We start from the raw sequence: 16,163 nt of genomic DNA, 5'->3' as shown, positions 1-16,163 counted from the left end.
ACCTCTGGGGCAATGAGGTCCTAAGGGAGTAAGACAAGGGACTCGAGAACCACAAGTTCTGTCCTTGCCTTTGCTGGTATGAGTAATTTGTCAGAGCTGGAGCCTTCAGGGAGGAGGCTGAGGCCGTGGTCCACATTTTGTCTGTGAAGGGTGTTTCTAGGGCCGGGACTCATCCTCTTCTAGCCTCTTGGGAGAGGCAGTCTAGGTGGCAGCCACGGACAACAAATTCCTGCACAGGTAGGTGCACGGTGCTCATCTGGAAGGCCAATCCTGCAAGGCTTCCTGGAGAGGACAAGCTCCCACCCTGTGGGGCCCAAGAAGGGCAGGATGGGAGGATGGGTTACAGAAGGGGCTGTGGAAGGCAGATGGGGATTGTGGCATAGAGGCATGCAGCCACTGTTAGAGCTGTGGCCAGGCAGAGGAAGTGGGAACATCAATATTCCACCTCTCTTTTATCCTGTTCTCTAGTCTTCTGGGGCCTCCTTTTGGCTGAACCTAACGAAAGGCAGACGGCAAGGCTGACCCAATGATGCAGTCTGTAGGGATCAGCCTCTCTCCTCCCAGGGAACAGAGCTGGAAAGAAGGGTGGAGAATGAATCTAAGGGGTCAAACCAAATCAGCATAGTAGGAAATTGTCTCTGTTATCATGGACAACATGTCTGTCTCTCCCCAGAACGCTGGGGACCTAGCCTGGACGAGACCTAAGGTGTGACTGTCCCCTAAACTATCCCCTCACTTTTAGGTCTTTGCTCAAACATCCTCTTGTCAGAGGGGCTTACTGACATCCTGTATGAAAATAGCACGTCTGCCCCATCACTATACCTTACCCTGTTTGGTTCAGCACAGCACCTGCCAACGCTTGACATATTTGTTTACTTGTTGGTCTCCCACATCTAGAATATAAACTCCATGAGAGCAGAGCCATTTTCTCTTTTCTTCACTGCTTTATCTTCAAGCACACAGAATAGCACCTGTCCTCTAGGAAATGCTTGATAAATGTTGACTGGTAAAATGAAAAAAGAAGAGTGCAGGCGAGCATAGGCAGCCCCCCTGCCCCAGGGCAGCCTGGCCTTTCCTGAAGAGACCTCTGCCTTTGGCTTGACTCCCTCTTGCTGCCCAAGCCCTGTGTATTTCCTCCTGCTTGGAAAGGAGTGAGTGGGTCATGCCCCAACTGTGTTCATGCCTCAGCCCTGTTGCTTGCCAGCTATGGAAGAACGAGTGTGTTCATAAAGTACATTTTATTTTTAAAGCATTTCAGTTTATTTATGTCACTGAAACCTCCAAGCACCCTTCTGAGCTAGACCCAGCAATCATTAGTCACATTTTTGGGTAAGCAAACTGAATCAGAGAGAGTGAGTGACTTGCCAAAGCCCATGTAGCTGGTAGCATTACTAGAGCCCAGGCACTATGACTCATAAGGGCTGAACTGGGTTTGACAGCAGTGGTCTCACTGACACTCCTTGAGATTTAGGCCCAGCTCTCTAAACTTAGGAGTAATCCCTGCTTCCACTGATGTTCCCTTTCATAGGGACCTCTGCTTCAGCAACGGCAGGGAGCATAATTCCCTGTCCCTCCCTTCTCACCCTTCCCATCTACTAAGTGTTGAGGAGCTGCCTCTTCCTCCTTGAGGTCTCACAGGAGGGGTAATGAGTCTTCTAGACTTAGGAGAGAGAGCACACTCCCAGAGTTTTAACTCCTTAGGCCTCTGAACTAAAGGTACAGCCTCCTCGCCACCCTGGTAACAAGGAGTGACGTACCGCCTATTGAAGAGGTCAAGTGTACTTGTATGTGTATCTTTGTGATGTCGTGGGCTTAAGTGTGCATACCAACGTACATATGTACTCACGCACAGACTGCTGCTGTGCCAATATAGAGAGGTTCATAAGAAAAGAGCAGAGAGAACCCCAAGTCCTTGTGCCTCTCCTCCCTTGCTTTGTGCAAGCAAAGGTGTGTAGTGTTTATGGTGAGTATGCTGGACATTGCCGTTTGGGCTTTCTGTAGAGCCCAAACATGTAAAACCAGTGTGGTGATATGGGCAGAACACAGGATCTAGATTCAGAAGATCTAGGGTTAAGTCCCAGCTCCAACACTTACCCACTGTATGAACTTTGGCAAGTCACTTGAGACCTCTCTGAGGCTCAATTTCTTCATCTGTAAAATGAAGATAATACCTATCTACCCTAAAGGGTGGTTATGAGGATCAAATGACATCATGCATATGAAAGTGCTTTGAAATTGGAATGTGATGATGATGATGAAGATAGTGATTATTAGGGTCAGTGACAATAAATCTTGGGGAAAGAATAAATGATTCTGGGAAGTCGGGTGTCCCCCAAATCCCCTCTTGTTGCACCAGACTTCTCCCTTCCTGTCCAGTTGCATCCATATTATAGAGAAGGAAATTAAGGACCAGACAGGGAAAGAAACTTACCTAAGGTCACATGGATGTCTGGGACAACTGGGATGTAGAACTTGGCCTGGAGTCTCCTGACTCCCAGGCCAGGTCTAATCCTGGTTTGAGATGGTGCAGGAGACTAATTCATCGCTGGGTACTAAGCCCCCTCCTGAACTCTGGAATGCCCTGTAATTGGTGGCAGTGTGCAGTTCAGTGGTTTTTAGTATATTTGAAGAGTTGTGCAACCCTCACCACCATCTAATTCCAGAACATTTTCATCACTTCCAAAAGAAACCTTGTGCCTGTTTGCAGTCACTCTCCATTCCTCCTTTCCCTTAGCCCCTGGGAACCACTAATCTACTTTCTGTCTCTATGAATTTGCCTATTTTGGACAATTCATATAAATAGAATCATACAATATGTAGCCTTTTGTGTCTGGCTTTTTTCACTTAGCATAATGTTTTCAGGGTTCATCTGTGTTAGCATTTATCAGTACTTCATTTGTTTTTCTGGCTAAGTAATGTTCCATTGTATGGATATATCACATTTTGTTTATGCATCAGTTAAGTCACATATGGGTTGTTTCCACATTTTGGCTATTGTGAATAGCGCTGCTATGAACATTCATGTATCAGTTTTTGTGTGGATGTATGTTTTCAATTCTCTTGGGGCATCTTTTATTTTTTTTTAATGTCAGTTTACTTTTCTGTTTTTTTAAATCTAGATTGATATTGGCAAATTTTTCCTGTAAAGGATCAGATAGTACATATTTTAGGCTTTGTGGGCCATATGACATCATGTATGTAGTTGTTGCATGAAAGCAGCCACAGGCAATATGTAAACAAATGAGAATGGATGTGTTCCAATAAAACTTTAAACAGGCAGTGGGCCAGATTTGGCTTCTGGGCCATAGTTTGCCAATGCCTAATGTAGATGATACATTCACATGATTCAACATTCCAAGGATACAAAAAGTGAAAATTCTCCCTCCCACTCCTGTCCCCTCACCACTTGGTTCCTCTCCTTAGAAGCAATTAATGTTATGAGATTTTGTGTTCCCTTTCAGAGACAGCTGATAACGAACATATTTTAAGTGGCTGTGTAATATTCCATTGTGCTGCAGATAGTTTAAATAAACATGAAAAGACTAGCATACCTGAAGGCATGCCCTGAAAGACAGAACGCTATTCTAGGAGTGTTGCCCCAACCTGCCCGATTGACTCCTCCATCAGAATAATCTTTTGAACTCCTAAGATTTGTGCAGGAGTGTTGGGAGCCATGCCTGAGGAATATGTTGGGTAATCCCTTTTGGGTCGAAAACAAGCTCTGACTCTTAAAGGATGCAAGATTTTCTTAGATGGTTTGTGTACCAGAGTTCCACCAGAGAAACACAGTCACCAGGATATCTATCTTTATCTATCTATCTATCTATCTATCTATCTATCTATCTATCTATCTATCTCTACCTACCTACCTATCTCCCTGTCTGTCTACCTATCTGTCTGTCTGTTTATCTATCATCTATTTATTGTGAGGAATTGGCTTATGCAATTGTGGGGGCTAGGTAGGCAAGTCCAGAATCTGTAGTGCGGGCCATGAGGAAGGTCAGGCTGGAAGTTCTTAGGCAGGAGTTGACATTGCAGTCCGTGGGAGGAATTTCTTCTTCAGGGAAACCTCAGGCCTTTCATCTGGTTGGATCAGGTCCACCCAGATTATCCAGGATTATTTCCTTTACACAAAGTTAACTGATTGTAGATGTTAATGACATTTACAAAATACTTTCACAGCAACACCTAGATTAGTGTTTGATTAAGTATCTAGGTACTAGGGCCTAGCCAAGTTAACACATGAAACTGGTCATCACAGTCCACATCTGATCAACCTGGCATCCATACACATCTCCCTAAATCAGACTTAATCTCCAGATAAGACAATAAGAAAGTCATACTTCCACTAACATGTTACAATTATCCTGTGTACAACTGAAAATATGCTAACCCTTTTCCCAGAAGGGGAGGCAAAGTCCTTGGGTGATGTTCACTCTTCTCCTTAATAATCTTGTAACTTCAATAATGTAATGTAAAGTTAGCTATTATTAATACATTTTATATTATACAACAAAGGGATGAGAGAGGGAAGAAAAAATATTTATATGCACACAAATAAACATTCATAATAAAATAAGGAATAAACACTCATAATAATTACAGTCCTCATTTCTGCAATTGGTCAGGTGGTCATAGCTGTAACTACATTCTTCCACTACCCATTCCATATTTCCTTTGCCCTCAGCAAGCACCTCAGTGCTTGTTGTGGTTCTTTCCCTGGTGGGATGCCCCCAAACCTTCATTCTTGCAGGATCTGTGCCTTTAGAAGTCTTGCCTGAATTGGATTGTTATAGTTTTCTATTGGCTTTAATCACAGGACATGGGAGTACCAAGAGATGCCCTAAGGGATCTCCTATATTCCAGACATACTTTTCCTTACCTCCATTATGTACTGGAAGCCCAATTTCCCCTTGGTAATCAGAATTGATCACCCTAGCCAGTACACTAACTCCCTTCTTTGCCTGTTGATTCAGGCATGAGGAGCCCAAAATGGCCAGGTGGTGGTCTTAACTTCCAATTCAGTGAAATCATTGTTGTGTTTCCTGGCGAAAGCACTTTTCCCTTTGGGGTGAAGACCTCTAGATCAGCAAGCATAAGGTTGCAGGGACAGGACGCAAAAATTTTTCTAGTGGATCACTACGGGTAATAGTGAATGGTGCCATTCCATTTCCACTCTTTGCTTCCTGGAACCATGAATCCTGGCTGTGGGGGAAACAGCACCATACATGGAATGCTGATTTAGAGCATATACAGTGTCCTGAAGGATATTGCCCCAGCCCTGCAAGGTGCGGCGGCCTAGCTGGTGCTGTAACTGGATCTTCAAAAGGCCATTCAACCTTTCTGTCAAGCCAGCTACTTTAGGATGGTGGGGGACATGGTAAGACCAGTAAATTTCATGAACATGGGCCCATTGCTGCACCTCATTTGCTGTGAAGTGAGTTCCTTGATTAGAAGCAATGCTGTGTGGAATACCATGATGGTGGATAAGACATTCTGGAAGTCCACAGATGGTAGTTTTGGCAGAAGTGTTACATGCAGGGAAAGCAAATCCATATCCAGAGTAAGTGTCTGTTCCAGTAAGAACAAAGCACTGTCACTTCCATGATGGAAGTAGTCCAATGTAATCAACCTACCACAAGGCAGCTGGCTGATCACCCCAGGGAATGGTGCTGGGACTCAGTGTTGGTCTCTGCTGCTGGCAGGTTGGGCACTCAGCAGTGGCTGTAGCCAGCTTGGCCTTGGTGAGTGAAAGTCCATGTTGCTGAGCCCATGCATAAAGTCCATCCCTGCCACCTGGCTACTTTGTTCATAAGTCAATGGGCAATGATGGGGGTGGCTGGGGAAAGAGGCTGACTGGCATCCACAGAACAGGTTATCTTATCCACTCGATTATTAAAATCCTTCTTTGCAGAGATCACCCCTTGGTGAGCATTCACATGGGACACAAATATCTTCACATTCTTTGCCCATTCAGAGAGGCCTATACCCTGGATTCCTTGTCACCAATTTTCCAATCATGTTCCTTCCAAGTCCCTGACTGTCCAGCCAAACCATTGGTCACAGCTCATGAATCAGTATAGACTTATGCCTCTGGCCATTTCTTTTCCAAGCAAAATGAACAACCAGGTGATGCTCAAAGTTTTGTTCACTGGCAAGATTTACCTTCACCATTGTCCTTCACGAATGTCCTAGAAAGGGGCTTAGTGCTGTAGCTGTTCACTTTTGGGTGATGCCTGTGTGTCGTGCAGAACCATCTATAAACCGGTCCTGAATTTTCTCTCTCTCAGTCAGCTGGTCATAGGGAACTCTCCGTGAGTCCAGAGGTGCCTGCTGGGAGAAAGAAGGTAATATGGCAGGAGTAGGGACTGTGGACATTTGGGCCACTTCATCATACCAGAGAAAAAACTGGACCAGTATCATATTATATATATACATACACACATACATATGTAACTATTGATAATATAAGATCAATAGGATAATATCAATATATGATTCTAATAGATACATTAGGATATATGTAATATGTCTATATATGTAAAGAGATTTATTGCATCACTTGGCTTATGTGATTGTGGGGGCTGGCTAGGCAAGTTCGAAGTCTGTAGGCTGGCAGGCTGGGACTCTCTGGCAGGAGCTGATACTGCAGTTCACAGGCAGAATTTCTTCTTTCTCAGGGAAATCTCAGTTCTGTTCTCACTACCTTTCAATGGATTGGATCAGGACCACCCATATCATCCAGGATAATCTCCTTTCCATAAAATCAACTGATTGTAGATGTTAATCTCATCTACGAAATACCTTCACAGCAAAACCTAGATTGGCACTTGATTGAATAATTGGGTACCATAGCCTAGCCAAGTTGACACATAAAACTGAGCATCACAGTTTGTAAATGGAGAAAGTTATAATTTCTCATAGAGGAATCCAAACATGTTCAAAGAAGCAAGTCATTTTTTAAAACAGCATTATTGAAGTGTAATTGACATACAATAAATTGCACGTTTAAAGTGTACAATTTGATAAGTTTTGACATATGTATACACCATTAAAACTATGACCACAAGCAAGATATCAAACATTCCCATCGTGCCCTAAACTCTCCTTATGATCATTTGTAATCCCTCCATCTCCTTTCCTTGCCTCCCTCCCAGCCCCCAGTCCCAGACAACCACTGGTCTACTTTTTGTCACTGTAGATTAGTTTGCATTTTCCAGAATTTTATAAATATGGGATCATATAATATGTACTCTTTTTTGGTCTGGTTTCTTTCACTCAGCATAATTGTTTTGAGATTCATCCATGTTCTTCTTCTGTGTATAGTAGTTTATTCTTTTTTAATTGTTGAGTAGTAGTCCAGAATATGGATATACTAAAATTATTTATCCATTCCCCAATTGAGGGACATTTGAGTTTCCATTTTAGCAGTTATGAATAAAGCTGCTATACACATCTGTACATGGGTCTTGTGTTAATATAGGTTTTTCTTTCATTTGGGTAAATAACTAGGAGGGAGATTGCTATATTTTATAGTAAGCATATGTTTAACTTTAAAAGAAACTGCCAAACTATTTTCCAGAGTGGCCACACCATTTTACATTCCCACCAGCAGTATATGAGAGTTTTGGTGGCTCCTCAACACTTGCTATTGTCAGTTTTTCAAAATGTTTTAAATGTTTGCTCTGTAAAAAAACAATTAAAAAGAGGAGGATTGGCATCGGATGTTAGCTCAGGGCTGATCGTCCTCACCAAAAGAAAACTACGAGATACCACTACACACATATTTGATGAAGTCTAATTTATTTTTTTCTTTTTTGCATTGTGCTTTTGGTGTATCTGAGAACACTTTGCATAACCCAAGGTAATAAAGGTTTTCTCCTATTTTTTTCTAGAAGTTTTAAAGTTTTGCATTTTATGTTTAGATCTATGATATGTTTGGAGTTCATTTTTATATACAACATGAGGTATGAATCATGGTTTATTTTTTTCTCTTGTCTTCTCTTCCTCCCTCCCTCCTTCTTTGCATATTGTCATCCCTTCCGATTGTTTCAACATCATTTTCGAAAAGACTCTCCATCCTTCATTAAACTGCCTTTGAACCTTTGTAAAAATTTAATTGGCCATATCTGTATTCCTGGACTTTCTATTCTGTCCCATCCATCTATGTGTCTACCCTCTTGCCAATACCATACTGTAGCTTCGTGGTAAGTCTTGAATTTGGATATTGTGAATCCTCCAAGTTTATTCTTCTTTTTCAAAATTATTTTGGCTATTCTAGTTTCTATGCCTTTGCATATAAATTTAAGAATCATCTTATCAATATTTACAAAATATCTTTCTGGTATTTTGGTTTGGATTGCATTGAATTTATAGATCATTTTGGAGACAATTGATATCCTAACAATATTGAGTTATCTGATCCATGAACATGGTATTTCTCTCTTTTTTGTCTTCTTTGATATTTTTCCTGACTGTTTTGTAATTTCCAGGGTACAGATTATGCACATATTTTGTTAGATTTATATCTAAGTACTTCCTTTTTCTGTGCTATTGTAATAGTACTATTTTTAAACATTTATGTTTCCAGTTGTTCAATGTTAGTATATAGAAACATGATTGATTTTTGTGTATTGACTTTTTATCCTGTGACCTTGCTAAATTCGGTTTTAAGTTTACCTTATTTGTAGATTCCATGTGTATTTTCTATATATGTAATCATGTTATTTTCAAAAGGAAACAGTTTTATTTCTTCCTTTCCTTTCTCTATGCTTTTTTTTTCTTTTCTTTTCTGCACTTGCTAGGACTTCCAGTATATACTGAATAAGAGAGGTGAGAGTGAACAGCAGGGCTGCTTCCGGATCTCAGGGGGAAAGCATTAAATCCTTTACCGTTACGTATGATGTTAGCTGTCAGGGTTTTTTTGTTTTTTTTACAGATGACTTGATCAGGTTAAGGAAGTTCTCTTTTACTTCTAGTTCCTGAGATTTTTTTTTATCTTGAATAGATGTTGAAATTTGTTAAATGCTTTTTCCACACCTATTGAGATGATCATGTGGTGTTTCGTTTTTACTATATTAATAAGGAAAATTACATTGATTTTTGAATGTTAAAACAAACTTGCATTACTAGAATAAACCTCACTTGGTCATGATGATTATCTTTTTTATATGTTGTTGAATTTTATTTGGTAAAATTTTGTTAAGAAGTTTTGCGTCCATTTTCAGGAGGGATATTGGTTTGTAGTTTTCTTTCCTTGTAATTTCTTTGCCTGGTTTTGTCATCAGAATAATGTGAGCCTCCTAGAATGAGTTGGGAACTATTCCTTCCTCTCTAATTTTCTGGAAGTGTTTGTGTAGAATGGTTATTGTTCCTTTCTTAAATGTTTCATAGAATTCACCAGTGAATCCACTTATGTCTTGAGTTTTCTTGTGCAAAGTTTTTAACTGCAAATTCAATTCCTTTGATAGATTTAGGGATATTCGGGTTGTCTATTTCTTCTTGAGTAAGCTTTAGTATTTGTGTCTTTGAAGTTATTTTTCCATTTCATTTAAGTTGTAGACTTTATTGGCATAAAGTTGTTAATAATATTTCCTTATTATCCTTTCATTATCATAGACTGTATAGCAATGTCATCTCTCAGCCTTAATATTGGTAACTTTTATCTTCTTTTTTTCCTGATTAGTTCTGCTGGAGTTTTATCAACGTTGATCTTCTCAAGAAACCAAATTTTGGCTTCATTTATATTCTCAATTTTTTTGTTTTCTATTTTATTTATTTCCACTTCATTCTTTCTTATTTCCTTTCTTCTGCTAACTTTGGGTATAATTTACTCATCTTACTCTGGTGGAAACTGAGGTCATTGATTTGAGATCTTTCTCCTTTTCTAGGATAGGCATTTAGTGCTCTAAATTTTCCTCTAAGCTTTAGCTGCTTCCCACAAATTTTGATGTTGTATTTCCATGTTCATTAAGTTCAAATTACTTTCTAATTTCTTTTTGATTTTTTCTTTGACCCGTGAATTATTTAAAAGTAAATTATTTAGTTTCCAAAAATTTGGGGATTTTCAGTTATCTTTCTGTTATTGATTTCTTATTTAATTTCATTGTACTTAGAGAACATAGTTTGTAAGATTTGAATCCTTTTAAGTCTATTTAGATTTGTTTTATGACCCAGAGTATGGTCTATCATGGTAAATTTTCAATGTGCCTTTAAAAAGAATGCATATTCTACTGCTATTGGTGGGATGTTTTATAAAAGTCAATTGGCCCAATTTGGTTGATAGTCTTCTATATCCTTACTGGTCTCTATCTACTTGTTCTCTAAATTATTGAAAGAGGAGTGTTGAAATTTCCATCCATAATTATGGACTTGTCTATTTTTCTTTGAATTTCTAGCATTTTTTTGCTTTGTGTATTTTGAAGCTCCTCATAAATGTTTAGGATTGTTGTAACCTTTTGATGAATTAATTTCTTTGTCATTATGAAATGACCCTCTTTATCCCTGGCAATGTTCTTTACTCTGAAATCTACTGCATCTTCATCTTTCTTTTGATTCACATTAGCACGGTAGATCTTTTCCCTACTGTTTTACTTTTAACCTATTTGTTTTTTTATATTTAAGTGGCTTTATTTTATTTATTTATTTATTTATTTATTTATTTAGTGAGGAAGATGAGCCCTGAGCTAACATCCATCCCACTCCTCCTCTTTTTTTGGCTGAGGAAGACTGGCCCTGAGCTAACATTGGTGCCAATCTTCCTCCACTTTGTGTGGGACGCCGCCACAGCATGGCCTGACAAGCGCGGCATTGGTGCACGCCCGGGATCTGAACCCGGGCTGCTAGCAGCAGAGCACGCACACTTAACCACTATGCCACGGGGCTGGCCCCTAAGCAGCTTTTGTTTAATCAGCATATAGTTGGGTCTTCCTTTTCTTTTTTTTTTAGTTGAGATAGAATTGACATTGTGTAAGTTTAAGGTATAAAATACATACGTTTATTTTATACATTTATATATTATATAATTCGATACATTTACATATTATATATATGTATATATATAATATGATTACTACCCTACTGCTAGCTAACACCTCTGTCACGTCACATAATTATCATTTCTTTTTTGTGGTGAGAACATTTAAGATCTAGTCTCTTAGCAACTTTGAAGTTTATAATATAGCATTGTTGACTGTAATCATTATGCTGTGCTTTAGAACTCCAGAACTTATTTATCTGCTATTTGCATTCTGTATTTTTATTTACTAAATATGGCAACCTTAGATGGAGAGGAACTTATGCCTTCTGCCAATAGCCAGCACTGACTGTACACCCATGTGAGTGAGACATTTGGGAAGCCCCATTCAGCCTTCTGATGACTGCAGCCTGCCGATATCTTGACTGCAACCTTGTGAGAGAGTCTGAGTCAGAAACACCCAGCTAAACCACTCCAGAATTCCTGATTCTCGGACACTGTGTGAAATAGCAAACGTTTATTATTGCTTTAAGCCACTAAGTTTTGGAGTAATTTGTTACGCAGCAATAGATAACTAATATAGAAACATATACCTATAAATACATGCACAAAGAAAGATTGGGTAAACTTTAATCCTCTGGAGAGGGAATTTGCTTTGGGTGACTGGAGCTTAAGGCAACTTCAATCTTATCTGTAATTTTTTTACAAGGAGAATGTAATTATGAGGGTCGAAAAATATATGCTATGTAAATATTAATTAAAAGAGTGTCTGCTAACTGATGTATGGATAAAGAAAAGTGGTATATCCATACAATGAAATATTTTTTGGCCATAAAAAGAAATGGAGTACTGATTCATGTGTGTAACATGGATGAACCTTGAAAATGTTATGCTAAGTGAGAGAAGCCAGACACAAAATGCCACATAAAATCTGTGAGATAATAAATGTTTATTGGTTTAGGCCACTAAATTTTGGGATAATTTGTTACACAGCAATAGATAACTAATGCAGTGGGTTTGTAAAGATTAGTGTGAATAAGGGGATATATGTGAAATGTCTAACACATGGAAGGCCACCATAATAAACAGTGGCTAGTATGAGTGGGGGAAAAGTCCTCCAGAGGTTGTGTCTTGTGGGCCACCAGGGATGAGGAGAGGGGTGGGCCCAGGGGCAGGGCCTCAACACTGGCCCCAGCTGGACGAGCCCCGCCCTCAGGTCACTCTCTGCCTGTCCTGGAGGAAGAAGACACGGATACACACACACTCCCTCACCTCCTAATCTATATCTACCTCCCTTAGGATACTATGACTTTGTCCGTTAAACAGAGTTATAGAAATACCAGTTTTACAATATGTAACTAGTATATAACTAAATAATTACTTATATAACTAATACATACTAGTTATATAAATACACCTTAGTATTTATGTGCCTGGAGGGCAAAGCCTTGTCTTGTTTACTTCTGCACATCTAACACAGTGCCCTGCACACAGCCGATGCTCAATGCATGTCTGTGAAAAGAACATATGAATAATAACATAGGAAATAGCTGTTGAAGTAAAAAAGAATAAACCCGCATATATTGACCTAGCTCACTTCTAGGAGTTCATCTAAAAGAGGGTGTGGGGAAAAACGCCATATGTCCAAGGATGGTTATTGCAGCATTGTTTGAAATGGCCAAGAAGGAAAACTTGGGAACAACCTGACTGTCCCTCCTTAGAAGAGTGGATAAGTAAATTGTGTTACATCTGTACTGTAGAATGTTTTGCAGCTCTTTAAAAAGAATGAGTTGAGCATCTATCCATTGGCCTGAAAGGTGAAGATGATGTTAGGTGAGATAAGCAAGTGGCAGAGACGTGTGTATGGCATGATCCTCTGTTGTCAAACAAATAATGACTAAAGCACCCCCTAAATAGGATATGTGTGTTTGGATGCAGCTGTGTATGGAGACAAGGGTAGAGAGCTACATCCAAGATGCTAATATTGAGGGGGCGAGGAAGAGATTAATTACTTATTACTCCTTTGGGGGGTATACGATTGTCTCATTGGATGCTAAACATAAGTTACTTTGTAATTTTTGAAGAGTTTAGCAAAATTCTAAAGGAAACTAATGCTAAGACTTTGGGCCTAATTGCTGCCACCCCCATGTGCCTGGAGGTGGATCCTGGATGTTCTATCAGTGAGACAGGTGAGGGAAAAATGGACCCATTTCACCCTCAATTTTAACATCCACCACCATCTTGCCTTCCTGATTAAACCAAGTGAGAGTTGCCCATCTTCCACAGGGAACCCCTCCTAGCCTCAAAGCAAACAGACCTCCTCCCCCGGCCCCCACTGGCGTGGAAGGACTGGAAATGAAAGAAGGGATTGCCTTTCACCTGCTTGTGTCTGACCTAGGAGTGAATTCTTCCCTGTTCTTTAGGGAGAGGACGCCTTCCCATGCAGAGAAAAAAATGTCTGTGGCTACAGGCCCTTTCTCCAGGGAAGGAAGTATGGTCAGTGTTTCTCTAACCTGACTGTGTGCACAATCCTTTTAAAGGGAATGAAATTCCCAGGGACTCCCGGTGTTGACAAATTAATTTTGTTATAATATTACTTAAGTATGTATAAGCATAAAACTAGGTATAAGTGTATGCTTATAGCTCTTCTGTGACTATAAAACCAAAAGCAAATTTACAAATTAAATACAAACAAAATTACAAAACCTGTAAAATCCAAATGAATGACACTAATGCAATTTCTTTTCTTTCTGTATCTAAGTCACATCTGAGCGAATGCCTGCCGGCCACAGCACAGGTTCTTCTGCCTGGCATGCTGTGCTGGGATGTGCCAGGTGGATCCTCACTTTTCCCCCCACTTGCCTGGATTGGAACCCCTACAAAATTTCCCTTCTAACAGCACATCTTGGGGTCATTTGGCTTTCATGTGGTATGAGTGCATCATTTAGGTATCAGGTCTATCTCTGTTATTTCTCTCTTGTTGGCTCTGAATAATTAAAGTAGCCAAAGCCACTGGTAAACACAAATAGGGACACTGAAGCTGGGAGGCAGCTGTTAGTTTTAAAGTGGCTATCCAGAGTTCATTAAAAAAAAGAAAGTTATCATTGTGACAACATGGGTGGGCCTTGAGGGCATTATGCTAAGTGAAATGTCAGAGAAAAACAAATACTGTATGATCTCACTTATATGTGAGATTGAACTCAGAAACAGAGAGTAGAATGGTGGTGGCCAGGGGCTGAGGGGTGGGGGAAATGGGAGATGTTGTTCAGAGGGTACAAGCTTCTAGTTATAAGGTGAATAAGTTCCAGGGATCTAAGGTACAGCGTGGTGACTATAGTTGACAATACTGTATTGTATACTTGAAAGTTGCTATGACGGTATAGCTTTAATGTTCTCACCATAACAACAACAACAACAACAACAACAACAACAACATAATGGTAATTATGTGGGGTGAATTATGTGTTAACTGACCTTATTGTGGTAAACATTTCTCAATACATACATGTATCAAATCATCACATTGTGCACCTTAAACTTACACAGTGTTACATGTCAATTATATCTCAATAAATCTGGAAAAAAATGTATCAAATGAAAACACGAAGTGAAAAATTATTCTAGTGAATTCTTGTACCCCCAAGAACGCTTGAGTTAAAAATAAACTGATGTAGGGAAGAGGGGCAGGCTCAGAGACTCATCCTCCCATCCTCCCCTCAGCAGTTACATGTGCTTGGGCAGACAATCTGCTAAGCCTCAGTTTCCTCATCTGCAAAATAGAGATAATAATCCTCATTCCTCAGGGTTCCTGTGAGGATGTAAATGAATGAAAGAGTGTGTATGAAAGTGCTTGAGAAACTCTCAAGAACAATAGAAATATAAACTATTATTCTTAGGGGCAGGGCACAATGTGCTTTGAAGTCACCTTGTGACTTGGTCAGGTACCTTGTGGCAGCCTCAGTTTTCTCATCTGTAAAGTGGGAATAAAAACTATGACCTCGTGGAGTAAGTGATGATATAGGCAAAAGCACTATTCATTCAGTAGATGTTTGGGGAGGACCGATTTTGTGCCAGGCATGTAGTTTTCTTCCCATCTGTCTCTGGGCCTCACTTTGCATCTAGAAATTGTAGTGTTTGGACTGAAAGCTCTCTTTAGTCCTGTCAGTCTGGCTTAGCCTTTGGGTCCCTATCTGCAGTTACAACTCAATCAATCAATCGGTACAAACTTACTGATCATCAACCAAGTCCCCTGTGCTGTGACGCCTACAAAGAAGTGGAAATCAAATCAACATTTACCAAGCACCTGCTTGGCCCTTTTATCATCTCTGAACATTATTAAAGCATCCAGTTTTTAAAAGAAGGATTGTGAAGCAGCTAGCACAGGGCCTGGCACTGCCTGATACTATTTAGTTTCTTTCCAGAAAAGTCCCAATACCCTTCTAATTTCATATTATGTTTGGTTGCTTGTGACTCCAGTGTAAGGTTCTGGGAAGGAAGGTCCGTACTGTAATCCCCTTTGAACTCGCTCTGTGCCTAGAAGGACGTATTGTGCACAGAAAAATGCAGTTGAGCGCTCACGGAGAAGCAACACCATCTTCTGGCCAAAGTGGGTAATGCTGCACTGGAGCAGGAGAGAGCCGCTAGTTCTCTAAGGCGTAAGAAACCTCTGGAGAGAGTTCAACAAGAGGCTCCATGTGTGTATGTGCGTGTGCGCGTTTGAATGCGCGCGTGCGCGCATTCAAACTGTGGTAGATATTACTCTGCTTTTCCAACTTTACTATCCTCCACCGTCAGAATTTTAGCCTTAGGATAGTTGAGGCATCCTGGCCTCTGGAATGAGAGAGTTGCTTTGAGGAAATCTGATCTGAATCACTCCCCCTCCCCACGCTGCAGGTGGATGCATCAGGCTCAGTGAGGTGAAGGCTGGCTCAAGGTCACCCTGCAAGGTAGTGGCGGTACCTGGACTGGAACCAGCACTCCTGACTCATCATTCAGGACTTTTCCCAGGACCCCAGCCGGAGACCACTTTCCTCCTGAAGGCTGAAACTTTTGGCCTTTTAAAGCCGTCATCTCTTTGAAGCGGATATGCAATTTGAGAAAAGTCATTTGGTTGTTGATGGTTGCAGCAGGCAGCAAGGGTGGGGAGTTGAGGGAAATACCGTTTACTGAACATGCTATGTGCCAGTCA

Source organism: Diceros bicornis, chromosome 18, assembly GCF_020826845.1.
Source record: "Diceros bicornis minor isolate mBicDic1 chromosome 18, mDicBic1.mat.cur, whole genome shotgun sequence".
Classification (NCBI taxonomy): domain Eukaryota; kingdom Metazoa; phylum Chordata; class Mammalia; order Perissodactyla; family Rhinocerotidae; genus Diceros; species Diceros bicornis.
The sequence above is the reverse complement of the archived record's forward strand: the minus strand, read 5'-3'. Positions refer to the sequence as shown.